Below are 16,053 nucleotides of genomic sequence, written 5' to 3'. Positions count from 1 at the left end.
TGAAAGGAGCTTTAGTAGGGATTTTCAATGGTATGTTGGAAACCACTGAGACATCCTCTATTCTCATCCCGTTTGCAAAGACTTCGCATAAAACATCCATGGAAGGTAGCCTCTCAAACATAATGATACGGCGATCCATCCACTTTTGAATTCCCATTCTCAGATTTTCACAACCATTGGGTAGGTGTGTGCAATAAAAGCAATCAGGGTCGCAACCTGGAAAGTAACCAGCTCGGATTAGCTTTCTTTTGACCTCAAGGAGCGGAGTTGATAATTCTGTCATATCATAGATGTAAACAGCGTCTATGATAGCATTGACGGTTTTGTCGTGCTTCGGCATAGTGTGGTGTCGTTTTTTTTACCTCCCCGTTTCACTTGGGAGGACGGCACGCTAGACCCTTCACGCGAAATTTGGAAGGAGAATGCACCCGTGGTGGGAGGAATTTTATTTCAGTTCTTCCTACGATATCACACGAACTTTCTTATTGTCCTACGAGTAGGAAAGGGAAAAAAAAGATCTCAACTAAACCCTAGGAGTTTGCTAAGTGTGGGGATTCACCTAGACTAGAAATTCTGGAGTCCGGGAGGTCGGTTATACATAGGGAAGTATTTAAACACCCTACATATCTGTAGTACTCTACAGGAACCTTCTCTGTGTCTAAATGTGTTTGTGCTGCTGTGGACCTCCGATTTTTTAATACCGGGCCATACCTCTGATCTGTAGAGATACGTGAACTGACTCTTTTTTGTCGCTTAATGCTTTCGCATTTTGAAAATTCACAGAGTCGCCGCCGACCTTTTATTTTATCCAATTAAGGAAAGGTTTATAAAAGAAACAGAAAAAAGACCTTTAAGAAATTCTGGGTAAGGGGGTAGGTTATACAAAGGGAAGGTGTTAGCACCCTTTGTATCCATGGTTATCCATGGGCTCTTAAGTTTGCTTAGCTCACTTGTTTTTCGATCACTTTTCAATTGCTCTGAAATTGCTCATATGTGGTTTCAAATACTTTTGTAATTTGAATTTTGTAATGATCCGTGTGTGGATGTATACAAAATGCTTGTTTATCTTTCGAAAGATGTTTTGAAAAGAACGTTAACTTTGTAATAATCCGTGTTTGGATGTATACAAAGTATTGTCTTTTTTGAAAGTTTTGAAAAATCAACAGTGTATGAGAATTTTGTTTGTTTTGATTTGAGCAAGCAAACTAGGAGGTCTACCCTGAGTTGTAAGGTCTTTATCCTATTTCCTTTAAAAATCTATCCTTTCATCGGATATAAAAGCAAGGTTCGATTTTGTACTCAAAACAGTGGAATTTTGACTTTGATTTTGAAAGGAATGAGAAGGGATTACCTTAAGAGGTGCAAGTGTGGTTGTGATTGGATTCAGATATTTATCTTTGAAGTTAGTGATCTAACGGTTCAATTTTATCTTTGACATACACACAGTTTATATTTGCGGGAAATTAAAGTGCCGAAATGTAAAGTGCGGAAAGTAAATCTACGCTATTACATCGATTATGCGGGAAATGTAAACTAGCCTATTTACATGAATTTGACATCCTATACATTTATCTAGGAATTTAAATTGCAAAAAATAAAAGGCATGTTTTTTTGGAATTTTTATGATTGGTTTTAATTATAATTAATGCATGATTAATTAAATTAAAATGAAGAAAAAAAAGATGAAAATTGGTTTAAACCTAGAAATTAAGTTTAAAATATGTACAAAATATTTGTTAATTAATTTTAAAACAAAACTAATTTTTTTGGAATTTTTGGAAATTGATTTGAAATTGATTTAAGTTAATTAAAACATAATTATGCAAATAATTATACAAATAATTAAAACTTAAAAAGAAAATTATTCAAAATATGTACAAAATTAGTTTATAATATATAAACAATATTTAACACAAAGAACAATTTTTTTTATGATTTTTTGATTGGTTAGAATAATTAAAAAGCAAATATATAAATATATACTAATTAATTATGCAAAAATATTAAAATTTTGAAGAAAATAAAATATTTTTATTTCAGAAAATAATATATTATTTTAGAAGTCTAAAAATATTTTTTGAGTATTTTTTGGATTTTTAAAACTATTTTTAATTAATTTAACAAAGAAATTAAAATAAAATAGAAAATAAAATAGAAAATAAAAGGATACTGATCCTGTGTGGTAAACAGTGAGGGAGCATGGTGGGGAAGAGTGATCTGGCGCGTTGGATCATTCATTAAGTGAGATCAGATGGTCCAGAAATTGAGGCACGTGGTGATCAGTACACCTGCAAAGCACAGAATCAGAGATAAATTTAAAAACACGCGCGCGCTTCTGGACCAATGAGGGGGAGACACCTCATCGTCTTCAACCTTCAGACAAGGCCTTTTACAGCGCTTTTGTAAAAAAGCGCTATTGTAAGTGAACCCTAAATCTGCAAAATAACGAATAGGGGTAAACAAGCATAAAAATCAGGCGCGATGGCACCATTGAATTCGTCTTGTTCCACTGAATGTAACCATGTCCTTAATTTTGCTTAATTTTGGCCCTAATGAAGAACCCTAATTTTGAGCTAAGTAAACCCTAAAATGGTATATGCTACAAACATCCATTAAAATCCAATTGAAGCTCCAGAAACGACCAGAGCTTCAAACCAAACACAATTATGCATCTACATCTTGTTAAATATGCGTGTGTTATGAGATATAAGTTGGTTTTAATTTGAACAAACCGTGGCCTATATAGCTCGATTCAGTGATGTTTAGGACTTGCAATTGATTGGAATAGTTTCAGTGAAGCTCAGAGATGATGTTTGAATGCTTAGTTTGTATTGAAATGGACTGAAATTAAAAACTCGAATTTGAATTTTCTTTGAATTTTTTTCAAGTGATTACAAGTGTATATGAGCAAGGCTTTGTTTCTGATTCGTGTCTCTTGTTATTGCTGATGTATTCCACTTCTTTTATAGGCCAAAGGCTGCTTGGAAGTGAAGCTAAGAATCTTTGTTGCCTTTGTTGAAAACTTGGTTTTTAAATATTAAAAACCTTGAATTTTTGACCAAGTCTTGACTCCATTCAATGCTCTTGCCTTGTGCACCAATCCTCTGCAGAAAATTGAAGGTTCCTTGGGTGAGTCATGCTTAGATTGTAAGCTACCATTTATCCATGCATTTTCCTTTTAATTTTAATCTTAAAGTAAGATAAAATCATGCAAAAAATGGATAAAAAAGGTATGGGCTTAGTCTTGGTCGTGGGAGGCCCATTACATCATGGAAATGATGTTTGAATGCTGAAAACTTGGCCCCATTTGGAAAAAATGCATTTTTGAACAATGTTGATTTCATGTATTTTCCCAAAATTTAGCCAACTTCAACAAGGTGTAAATCCTTCAATTTTTGTCATATGAAGGAGATCTTGCACTTTTTGGAAACCTCAAAGAGTCCTCTAACCAATGTCTTTGGTCTCATGTCAAAATGATTTTTGAAGCTCCTTGTGTGTCCTTTTGAAAAAAGTGTCTTTTTGTTGACTTTGAAAATGACCTGTAATGTCTTTGATCATATTTTTCAAATGGTGAATCCAATGACCATGGGATCAATGTCATTTGAAAGATAATTGAATTTCCTTCAAAACAAGCTTTGGTTTGAATTTTTTGGATGAAGGATGAGAGAGTTATGATCAGTCAAAGTTGAGTTGACTTTTCAGGCAAAAACCCTAATTTTGAATCTTAGGGTTTTGTTGATTTTTGATCTTTCCTTGATGAATTATGATCATCCAATGATCAAATGATGAATCCTTTGACAAAATATGGACTTTGACAAAAAAATTCATTTTTGACTGTCTGTTGACTTTTTGGTCAAACGGGTCGTCTGTTGACTGTTTGAGCTGCTGACGGTGCGTCTGAGTGAATTGAAGTTTGAAAATTTGTATGATGGTACTTTGAGATATATGGATGTGTATGAAATCCATTTGAGCTCTCAAAAACTTGTTGCTCCTGTAAAAACAAGAAAAACCCTGATTAGGGACTGTTTGTGTAGGAGACAGTTAAGCGTACCTGATTTTTGTGCAGTGTTGAGTCTCTGCTAATCGCGTGATATTCAGAAGACTTCTAGAACAAAAATCTTGGAATTTTGAATTGTGAAAGATTGATTTGATTGATGGTACAAAACACTGAGAATTGTACTGCCAGCAGTTTGGCTGTCAACTGACTGTTCAGGTATTGATGTAGCAGTTAGAGTGAAAAATCAACAGTCAAAGTTAATTTTCTTTTTTGTTGTTTTTTGTTTTTGTTTTATGTGAAAAATGAAAGTTTATTTACATGACTTGTTAGAAAAACACAGACATAATAAATAACTAATATTTACGGTATGCGGGCAAAATTACCGATAATAACCCTGAAAATCATTTAATGCACAGAAATAGGAATATTTGACTGGCAGAAAACACACAAAATATTATCTTAGTAATTAAGCAATATTATGACAAATAGTACAACATTTAATACTGACAGTACAAATATCACATACTATATTGAACAGTACGACGAATAAACGGTACATTTAAGAAATAAGAAATACGGCAAATTTTAAGAATGACGATTAATGACCCATGCTATGAACAATAACATGTAGATGATTGGGAGTGCAACCATTGCAGGTCCACACTCTTCAGGACTATGCAGGCAGAAGAAAGTCATGATCACCGTAGCAATGGTGATGACTGTAAGAAACAGTGTCTCTATCCACTTTGCCATTCTTGTCAGGGAAGAAGAGAAAATAGATATGAGATAGGAATTTGAAAGATGAGTTGGAATTTGATGTGAGATTTTATGAAAGAAAATGAGAGGTATTTATAGAATGGAAAGAAGGAAAGAGACGTTGGGGAATGATGTGATTCCGTACAAAAGGAAAATTTGAGTGGAAGTAAGATTTGAAAGAAAGTGTATGATAGTGTTGGAAAAAGGAGAGATTTGATTTTTGAAAAAGAGATTTGAAAAGATTTTTGCAAATAATGGAATATAGTACAAAAATTAGTGGGAAACAAAAGATAATAATAATCTACTTGTTACCAGTACAGTCTGAGTTTCCTGATTCTGCGCCTGCAAAAAGATTTAACTCTGTACCAATTGTGTCAGTACCATTTATCTGTAAATAAATAAATAGCATGTGTGAAGTAATAAACAGTATTTGGCGTTTGCGTAAGAATAAATTCAACTGCAAGCCAAATTACTGTATAAGAAAAATTCTAAAAACTAAGTATTTCATATGTCAGGATATTTGTTGAAATAAAATCCATGATTATATGAGACTCTTAATTTTCAGATTGGAGTTTTCTTGAAAAATATGTGGGCAAATTTTGGGGTATAACAGTTGCCCCTATTCAATCTTCTTAAACCTGAAGAGATTGTCTGAAATCTGAAGGTAGAAGATGATTGAATATTTAGATGCCCTGAAAATTTGCACTTACCTTGATCAGAAGAGATGTTGGAAGTTGCATTTGAATGTCGTCTGCGAAATGTTGTTGGCAGATTGAAACATTACCTGAGATGGGCTTTCAGATGCCACCTGGTAAATGGGTGGAGGGTTTGTTCATCAGAATGAATCCATTGTTTATATCTTGATGAAGGATTTGAAAGTCTTTGTGTTGACTGTTTCGGAACCATCCAAGGTTACCGCTTTAAGTCTTGGAAGATAATCGTTACGGAACTTGTTCAAAGTTTTTCCGATTTAGATTTTGGAAGTTGATCATTGTGGAACCGTCTGAGGTATCGCTTTAGATCTGCAATGTTAGATCGTTCTGGAACCGTCTGAGGTATCGCTTTAGATCTGCAATATTAGATCGTTCTGGAACCGTCTGAGGTATCGCTTTAGATCTGCAACGTTAGATCGTTCTGGAACCGTCTGAGGTATCGCTTTAGATCTGTGATGCTAGATCGTTCTGGAACCGTCTGAGGTATCGCTTTAGATCTGTGATGCTAGATCGTTCTGGAACCGTCTGAGGTATCGCTTTAGATCTGCAACGTTAGATCGTTCTGGAACCGTCTGAGGTATCGCTTTAGATCTGCAACGTTAGATCGTTCTGGAACCGTCTGAGGTATCAACTTTAGATCTGTGATGTCTGTTTTTGAATTGGTAAGTGATCAGAATGAATCTTCAGCTTGATTATATCTGAGAGAACCGTTCATGGAATTCAGGTGAACACGGCATGTGATTGAGAACATCTTTGTTGAAGATATCTGCCTACCTGAAAAATCAAGTTAGTGATATGCAATGTTTATGATGCATGTAAATGTGAGATATTCCCGGAGAAATATGCATGTGATGTTGTGTATGAATATGCGCATGATGCATGATGTATGATGTATGATGTATGATGTATGATGTATGATGTATGAATAGGATGTGAATGTGTGATGTATGAATGTGATGCGTGTCAAGCTTCTAGTTGGAAAAATAAATTCCCACTAGTCATCTGGATATGACTATATTGTGTTCGTTGATGATCTTTTGTCTTGTTTGAGTACCCTTGGCTGGGGAAATTCTTTGAGAACCCGAGTATCCCGTTGAAGGATCTTTGACTACTGTTTGGGGAATCGAAGGTAACTGGAAGTTCTGATGCCCTTTCAAATGGGAATGAGGAAGATGCATAATCCTCCGATGCACTATCTGACCAAGTCCGGGTGTGGGGATCACACCTTCTGAAGATAGTAATTTGGAACAACCCTGCTGGGGAATAAGACTTCTTTTGAAGAGAAAATCTTTTTGAGGAATTTGCTGAGAAATGCGCTTCCCTTGGGGATTTTCTTCTGATGGAATGATGTCCAGCTGGCTGGGACATTTCCTGAATGCTATTCCTGTTTTTCCTGGTAAACATCAATCATATTCAAATGCAATATGTTCATTCAAAATTATCATTGGGACGCTTACGTATTTAAACAGAAAAAGTGAAAATATTGATTTTTTTTTTTTGAAAAAGCTGCATTGAAAAGAGCCATGATAGGCGGGTTAGCACAGGGAGACAACAATCCTAGAAGTAGGAAATTGTCAGAAAGTTTTGGAAAATATTTATGAAGATAAATAGCTATGTGAAAATGATCCAGTCAAGTTTCAACTCTGCTATTGCCAATCTGTCTTCGAGCATCTCATCCCTCACTTGTTGGAAGAAAGTGATTAGACTGATCGGTGTCTTTGAGGTGTTGAATCTTGATGGTGAGTAGGCAGCTGAACGGAACACAGTTGTATGCTTCATTCCCTAACTTTTGCCTAGGCTGCCCTTTCAGGTTTTCAGCCTACCGGGATAGTATTTGTTTAGTCTCTAATTTTTGCCTGGACCGCCCTTTCGGGTTTTCAATCCACCGAGACGCTCATTTTTGCCTAAGTTGCCCTTTCAGGTTTTCAACTTAGCGAGCTGTTTTTTTTTTTTTTTTAAGAGAAGTATTTTTTGACTATGTCAGCATTCACAGGGTGTGGGAAATCCTCGCCATCCATGGTGGTAAGCAACATGGCGCCGCCGGAGAATATTTTCTTGATTATGAATGGTCCCTCGTAGGTGGGAGTCCATTTGCCTCTGGGATCACCTTGTGGTAAGATGATGCGTTTGACAACCAAGCCACCAGTTTGGTATACTTGACTTTTGACTTTTTTGTTGAAGGCTTTGATCATACGCTTTTGGTATAGCTGACCATGACAAATAGCTGCGAGCCTTTTCTCATCAATCAAGTTTATCTGGTCCAACCGTGTTTGAATCCAATCGTCTTCGTCTAGATTGGCTTCTTTCATAATCCTTAGGGAAGGAATCTGAATTTCAATTGGAAGAACTGCCTCCATACCATAGACTAAGGAGAATGGAGTTGCCCCTGTTGAAGTACGCGCTGATGTGCGATAACCATGAAGAGCAAAAGGCAACATCTCATGCCAGTCTTTGTAGGTTACTGTCATTTTTTGTATGATTTTCTTGATGTTCTTGTTGGCAGCTTCCACCGCGCCGTTCATCTTTGGTCGATATGGAGAAGAATTATGATGCTTGATTTTGAACTGTGTGCAAAGTTCAGTAATCATTCTGTTGTTTAGATTTGTGCCATTGTCCGTGATAATCCGTTCAGGGATGCCGTACCGACAAATGAGATTGTATTTGATGAACCGGGCCACTACATTCTTGGTAACAGAAGCAAATGAAGCTGCTTCTACCCACTTTGTGAAGTAGTCAATAGCGACCAGGATAAAGCGATGTCCATTGGAGGCAGTAGGTTTGATTTCTCCAATCATATCAATACCCCACATTGCAAAAGGCCAAGGAGCCGTCAGGACGCTTAATGGAACTGGAGGTACATGTACTTTGTCAGCGTATATCTGGCATTTGTGACATGTTCGGGAGTGATGATGGCAGTCTGTTTCCATGGTAGACCAGTAATAACCTGCTCTAAGGATCTTTTTAGCCATTGTATGTCCACTGGAATGAGTACCGAAGGTACCATTGTGTATTTCTTCCATGATTTGTTCCGCTTCCTTCTTGTTTACACAGCGAAGTAAAGTCGAGTCATGGTTGCGTTTGTATAGGGTTCCATTGCTTAGAAAGAATTTGGCAGCAAATCTCCTTAGAAACTTTCTGTCGTTAATGGATGCCCCTTCAGGGTACTCCTGAGCTTCGAGATATCTTTTTACCTCATGGAACCATGGTTTTTCCTCGGTTCCTTCGGTATTGATCTCATTGCAATAGGATGGTTCATCTTGCCTGTAGATGGTGATCATAGGCGCCTCGTTGTCCCACCTGACTTTGAACATGGATGACATGGTAGCTAAAGCATCAGCTAGTTGATTTTCCTCGCGTGGGATGTGTTCGAAAGTGATTTCTTCGAAGTAAAGAATCAAACTCAGCACATATTCTTTGTAAGGAATTAGATTTGGGTGCTTTGTGTCCCATTCCCCTTTGACTTGGTAGATTACCAAGGCCGAGTCTCCGTAGACTTCCAGGAATTTGATTCTTAGATCGATTGCAGCTTTAAGACCCAGAATACATGCTTCGTATTCGGCTATATTGTTAGTGCAATTGAAGCATAACCTGGCAGTGAACGGTGTGTAACTTCCTGCGGGGGAAATGATCACAGCTCCGATGCCATTGCCAAGTGCATTAGAAGCTCCGTCAAAAACCATAGTCCACCGGGATCCTGGCTCGGATCCTTCTTCTGGTCCTGGTTGTTTGTAGTCATTGACTAGCATAATGTCTTCGTCTGGGAAGTCAAAGTTCAATGCTTGATAATCATCTACTGCTTGATGAGCCAGATGATCAGCTACCACACTTCCTTTGATTGCTTTTTGTGAAGTGTATTGAATGTCATATTCTGTCAAGATCATTTGCCATCTCGCTATTCTTCCAGAGAGAGCAGGTTTTTCGAACACGTATTTGATGGGATCCATCTTGGAGATTAGGAAAGTGGTGTGATTTAGCATGTACTGTCTTAGTCGGCGAGCTGCCCAAGCTAAGGCACAACAAGTTTTTTCGAGTAGTGAGTATCTTGTTTCACAATCGGTAAAATTTTTGCTAAGATAGTAGATTGCGTGCTCCTTTCGGCCGGATTCGTCATGTTGCCCTAGTACACACCCCATCGAGTCTTCTAGCACAGTTAGGTACATTATCAGAGGTCTGCCTTCCACAGGTGGCAACAAGATTGGAGGTTTTTGGAGATATTCTTTGATTTTGTCAAAGGCTAACTGGCATTTGTCATTCCACCTTTCCACTTGATCTTTCTTCAATAGTTTGAAGATCGGCACACAAGTAGTAGTCATGTGGGCAATAAATCGGGCGATGTAATTTAGACGTCCCAAGAATCCTCTGACTTGTTTCTCGGTACGAGGTATAGGCATTTCTTGAATGGCTTTAACCTTGGCGGGATCAACCTCAATACCTTTGCTGCTGACGATGAAACCTAAGAGTTTGCCGGATCTTACTCCAAAGGTACACTTGTTCGGATTCAGTCGCAACCTGTATTTCTTGAGTCTTCCAAACAGCTTGTGTAGATGACCCAAATGTTCTTCTTCGGTGTTGGACTTTGCAATCATATCATCGACATAAACCTCTATCTATTGATGAATCATATCATGGAACAGAGCTACCATTGCACGTTGATATGTAGCTCCTGCATTCTTTAAACCAAAGGGCATTACTTTGTAACAAAAGGTTCCCCAGGGTGTTGTGAAGGTTGTTTTCTCCATGTCTTCGGGTGCCATCTTGATTTGATTGTACCCTGAGAATCCATCCATGAAGGAGAATACCTTGCATTGTGCGGTATTGTCAACCAGTACATCGATATGGGGTAAAGGGAAATCATCTTTGGGGCTTGCCCGGTTCAGATCTCTGTAGTCTACACACATTCTGACTTTCCCGTCTTTTTTGGGCACCGGTACTATGTTAGCTATCCAAGGAGGATAACTCACAAATTTTAGAAAACCGGCATTGAATTGCTTTTCAACCTCGTCTTTGATCTTTTTTGACATATCAGGCCTACTCCTCCGCAGTTTCTGCTTGACTGGAGTGCTACCTTCTTTGATTGGCAGGCGATGAACCACAATATCCGTGTCAAGGCCAGACATATCTTCATAGGACCAGGCGAATATCTCGACGTAGTCTTGCAACATTTGAATCAGTCTTTGCTTGACACTGTCTTCTAGATCAGCCCCTATCTTGACTTCTTTCTTTTCTTCGTCGCTGCCCAAGTTGATGACCTCAATTGGTTCTTCATGCGGCTGTATAGTCTTTTCTTCTTGTTCTAGCAGCCTTGCAAGCTCTCTTGGTACCTCACAATCTTCCTTACTTTCGTCCTCAGTTTGGTAGATTGGATTTTCAAAGTCATGACGGGCAATAGCAGAATCGTTATCAACTGGATCCAAAGTGGATGTGAATTTGCATTTATTTATGTGGGTGTGTGTGAGAAAACATAGCTATTTGAAAAAGCAAAGAAAGAAAAAGGATCACATAATTTGAATATGCAAACGTCCCATGATTTTATTGAATGAACATGATCATGATATGACAAACCCTTATAAAAGGACCAGTGTGCTTCGGGCAAGGCACACGGCTTTCAAGTTCATGGTTCAATAGTACAGGAACCGTTTTTATCTTTGCACAATATAAACAACGAAAATAGGGAATTGCATTTACTCCTAATCAAAGGAGATCACATCCTTAGCTTCCCAGTTGTTCAATCCATTGTGGTGAGCAGGGAGCATCCAGCTGTTCCAGTTGCAGTTGTCTTCTTCATCTTCCACAGTATTGATTTCATTGGTGGGGAAATGAGTCGGTGATCTTTCAGGATAAGTAGGATGATTTGTTGGATATGAGGATCCGGGTTGAGGTACCTCTGTTGGCTGAGCGAGATACTCGATAAGGCCGTCCCATCCAGTCCGGATGATGTCTTTGAGGGAGACTTGTGCATTCTGCTGAGTAGTGTACTATGACAGAAAATAACCCTCGTTATTTGGTGTTTCCCTGACTTCTTCAAGAGTGAAATTGTCGTCGTAATGTTCATCCCATCCAGTTGGGACAATGTCTTCAATGGCGACTTGTGAGCTCGGAGGAGCGGAATATTTCACCAAAAAGTCATATTTGCCACTTGGCTCTCCTAAAGTATCCCAAACTTCTTTAGGTGGACCTTGATATTGCTCAGTGATGGAACTTGTGAAACTTTTGCCATTTTCAAATTGATTGCCCCATCCAGTTGGGGTAATGTCTTCTGTAGCAATAAAAGAACTCTGAGGTGCGGTATACTGAAAATTATATCCGCCGCTTGGTTCTCTCAAAGTATCCCAAACTCCCATGGGAAGGGGTGGAACTTCATTTGGGTATGGCTGGATGATATGGTTCAAGAACACTCCATCGTCTTCAATAGCATTTACTCCTTGGCTGATGAAATGTGACATTAATCCTCCAGAATAAGGACTTTGATCGTTCTTTTGATTTCCATTAGCATAGCCCAGGCCTAGCTTGTCGGACTTGTAAGGTATATCGAGGAGCTGTCCCCATACTGTGCAACCACCTTTTTCGATCACAGCTTTGGCATCTTTGAGAGAAGCCATAGTTGTGGTTGGAGTAGCAGAAATATGCTTGGTAGTAAAGACATCTGGAGAGACTACCTCAAAAGATTGGCAGGGAGTTTCGATGAATTCGTCATCCAACTCAACATACTTGGAATTGCTCAAGTGACTAACCACATATTCCTCTTCGCCGTAAACTGTGACAATCTTTCCTTTTACTGGATACTTCAACTTCTGATGTAGGGTAGAAGTCACAGCATTTGCCCCATGTATCCAAGGGCGTCCTAGTAAACAGGAATATGCTGGGTGAATTTCCATTACGTCAAAGGTAGAATCAAAGATCTGAGAGCCCACTCTGATTGGGAGATTCACCTTTCCGTACACTGTTCTTGTTGACCCGTCGAAGGCTCTTACCACAACATCGCTTAGTTGTAACACAATTCCTTCAAAGTCAAGCTTTTCTAGTACTGTTTTTGGTAATACGTTCAAAGAAGAACCGTTATCTACCAGCACATGAGATAGAGTGGTGCCATTACATTCAATGGAGATGTGTAGGGCTTTATTGTGATTCTTTTCGGCAGGGGTTAGATCAACATCAGAGAAACCGAGGCCATTTTTTACTGTTAGACTGGCAACACAATTTTCAAATTGATCGATTGAAATCTCTTGTGGTACATGTGCAGCTTTCAGGAACTTCATCAGGGCTTTGGCATGAGCTTCTGAATACTTTAGCAGAGACAGCATTGAGATTTTTGAAGCAGTGTGCCCCAGTTGTTCGACAATATTGTAATCACTCTTGCAGATGATTTTCAATATTTCCTCCATTTCTTGCTTTGATGGATCCTCAACAGTGACTTCCACTGGTATTTGAACTGGATCAACTTGTGGCTCTTTGCCTCGAGCGTTGACATCTTGATTAGGAACTGGGACCTGGACTGGATTAGTAGCAATATTTGGAGAAATTTCTGGTGAAAAGATCCTTCCACTTCTCGTAATCTTACTGGTACCCACGATATTATCAATAGTTGGAGTAGTAAAATTCAGGGCCTCTTTGGTCAAGGTATCCTGTTTAACTCCATGGATATAAACATTAGTGTCATAACTCCACGGGACAGTTTTGTCTGAGGAGTATGGAAATGGAGTTGGACAGGTAATGATTACCGATGCTACTTTGGGTGCAGCAGAAATTTTGAAAGGAGCTTTAGTAGGGATTTTCAATGGTATGTTGGAAACCACTGAGACATCCTCTATTCTCATCCCGTTTGCAAAGACTTCGCATAAAACATCCATGGAAGGTAGCCTCTCAAACATAATGATACGGCGATCCATCCACTTTTGAATTCCCATTCTCAGATTTTCACAACCATTGGGTAGGTGTGTGCAATAAAAGCAATCAGGGTCGCAACCTGGAAAGTAACCAGCTCGGATTAGCTTTCTTTTGACCTCAAGGAGCGGAGTTGATAATTCTGTCATATCATAGATGTAAACAGCGTCTATGATAGCATTGACGGTTTTGTCGTGCTTCGGCATAGTGTGGTGTCGTTTTTTTTACCTCCCCGTTTCACTTGGGAGGACGGCACGCTAGACCCTTCACGCGAAATTTGGAAGGAGAATGCACCCGTGGTGGGAGGAATTTTATTTCAGTTCTTCCTACGATATCACACGAACTTTCTTATTGTCCTACGAGTAGGAAAGGGAAAAAAAAGATCTCAACTAAACCCTAGGAGTTTGCTAAGTGTGGGGATTCACCTAGACTAGAAATTCTGGAGTCCGGGAGGTCGGTTATACATAGGGAAGTATTTAAACACCCTACATATCTGTAGTACTCTACAGGAACCTTCTCTGTGTCTAAATGTGTTTGTGCTGCTGTGGACCTCCGATTTTTTAATACCGGGCCATACCTCTGATCTGTAGAGATACGTGAACTGACTCTTTTTTGTCGCTTAATGCTTTCGCATTTTGAAAATTCACAGAGTCGCCACCGACCTTTTATTTTATCCAATTAAGGAAAGGTTTATAAAAGAAACAGAAAAAAGACCTTTAAGAAATTCTGGGTAAGGGGGTAGGTTATACAAAGGGAAGGTGTTAGCACCCTTTGTATCCATGGTTATCCATGGGCTCTTAAGTTTGCTTAGCTCACTTGTTTTTCGATCACTTTTCAATTGCTCTGAAATTGCTCATATGTGGTTTCAAATACTTTTGTAATTTGAATTTTGTAATGATCCGTGTGTGGATGTATACAAAATGCTTGTTTATCTTTCGAAAGATGTTTTGAAAAGAACGTTAACTTTGTAATAATCCGTGTTTGGATGTATACAAAGTATTGTCTTTTTTGAAAGTTTTGAAAAATCAACAGTGTATGAGAATTTTGTTTGTTTTGATTTGAGCAAGCAAACTAGGAGGTCTACCCTGAGTTGTAAGGTCTTTATCCTATTTCCTTTAAAAATCTATCCTTTCATCGGATATAAAAGCAAGGTTCGATTTTGTACTCAAAACAGTGGAATTTTGACTTTGATTTTGAAAGGAATGAGAAGGGATTACCTTAAGAGGTGCAAGTGTGGTTGTGATTGGATTCAGATATTTATCTTTGAAGTTAGTGATCTAACGGTTCAATTTTATCTTTGACATACACGCAGTTTATATTTGCGGGAAATTAAAGTGCCGAAATGTAAAGTGCGGAAAGTAAATCTACGCTATTACATCGATTATGCGGGAAATGTAAACTAGCCTATTTACATGAATTTGACATCCTATACATTTATCTAGGAATTTAAATTGCAAAAAATAAAAGGCATGTTTTTTTGGAATTTTTATGATTGGTTTTAATTATAATTAATGCATGATTAATTAAATTAAAATGAAGAAAAAAAAGATGAAAATTGGTTTAAACCTAGAAATTAAGTTTAAAATATGTACAAAATATTTGTTAATTAATTTTAAAACAAAACTAATTTTTTTGGAATTTTTGGAAATTGATTTGAAATTGATTTAAGTTAATTAAAACATAATTATGCAAATAATTATACAAATAATTAAAACTTAAAAAGAAAATTATTCAAAATATGTACAAAATTAGTTTATAATATATAAACAATATTTAACACAAAGAACAATTTTTTTTATGATTTTTTGATTGGTTAGAATAATTAAAAAGCAAATATATAAATATATACTAATTAATTATGCAAAAATATTAAAATTTTGAAGAAAATAAAATATTTTTATTTCAGAAAATAATATATTATTTTAGAAGTCTAAAAATATTTTTTGAGTATTTTTTGGATTTTTAAAACTATTTTTAATTAATTTAACAAAGAAATTAAAATAAAATAGAAAATAAAATAGAAAATAAAAGGATACTGATCCTGTGTGGTAAACAGTGAGGGAGCATGGTGGGGAAGAGTGATCTGGCGCGTTGGATCATTCATTAAGTGAGATCAGATGGTCCAGAAATTGAGGCACGTGGTGATCAGTACACCTGCAAAGCACAGAATCAGAGATAAATTTAAAAACACGCGCGCGCTTCTGGACCAATGAGGGGGAGACACCTCATCGTCTTCAACCTTCAGACAAGGCCTTTTACAGCGCTTTTGTAAAAAAGCGCTATTGTAAGTGAACCCTAAATCTGCAAAATAACGAATAGGGGTAAACAAGCATAAAAATCAGGCGCGATGGCACCATTGAATTCGTCTTGTTCCACTGAATGTAACCATGTCCTTAATTTTGCTTAATTTTGGCCCTAATGAAGAACCCTAATTTTGAGCTAAGTAAACCCTAAAATGGTATATGCTACAAACATCCATTAAAATCCAATTGAAGCTCCAGAAACGACCAGAGCTTCAAACCAAACACAATTATGCATCTACATCTTGTTAAATATGCGTGTGTTATGAGATATAAGTTGGTTTTAATTTGAACAAACCGTGGCCTATATAGCTCGATTCAGTGATGTTTAGGACTTGCAATTGATTGGAATAGTTTCAGTGAAGCTCAGAGATGATGTTTGAATGCTTAGTTTGTATTGAAATGG

Source organism: Vicia villosa, linkage group LG3 (genome assembly GCF_029867415.1).
Source record: "Vicia villosa cultivar HV-30 ecotype Madison, WI linkage group LG3, Vvil1.0, whole genome shotgun sequence".
Classification (NCBI taxonomy): Eukaryota; Viridiplantae; Streptophyta; class Magnoliopsida; order Fabales; family Fabaceae; genus Vicia; species Vicia villosa.
This window is presented reverse-complemented; position numbering follows the sequence as displayed.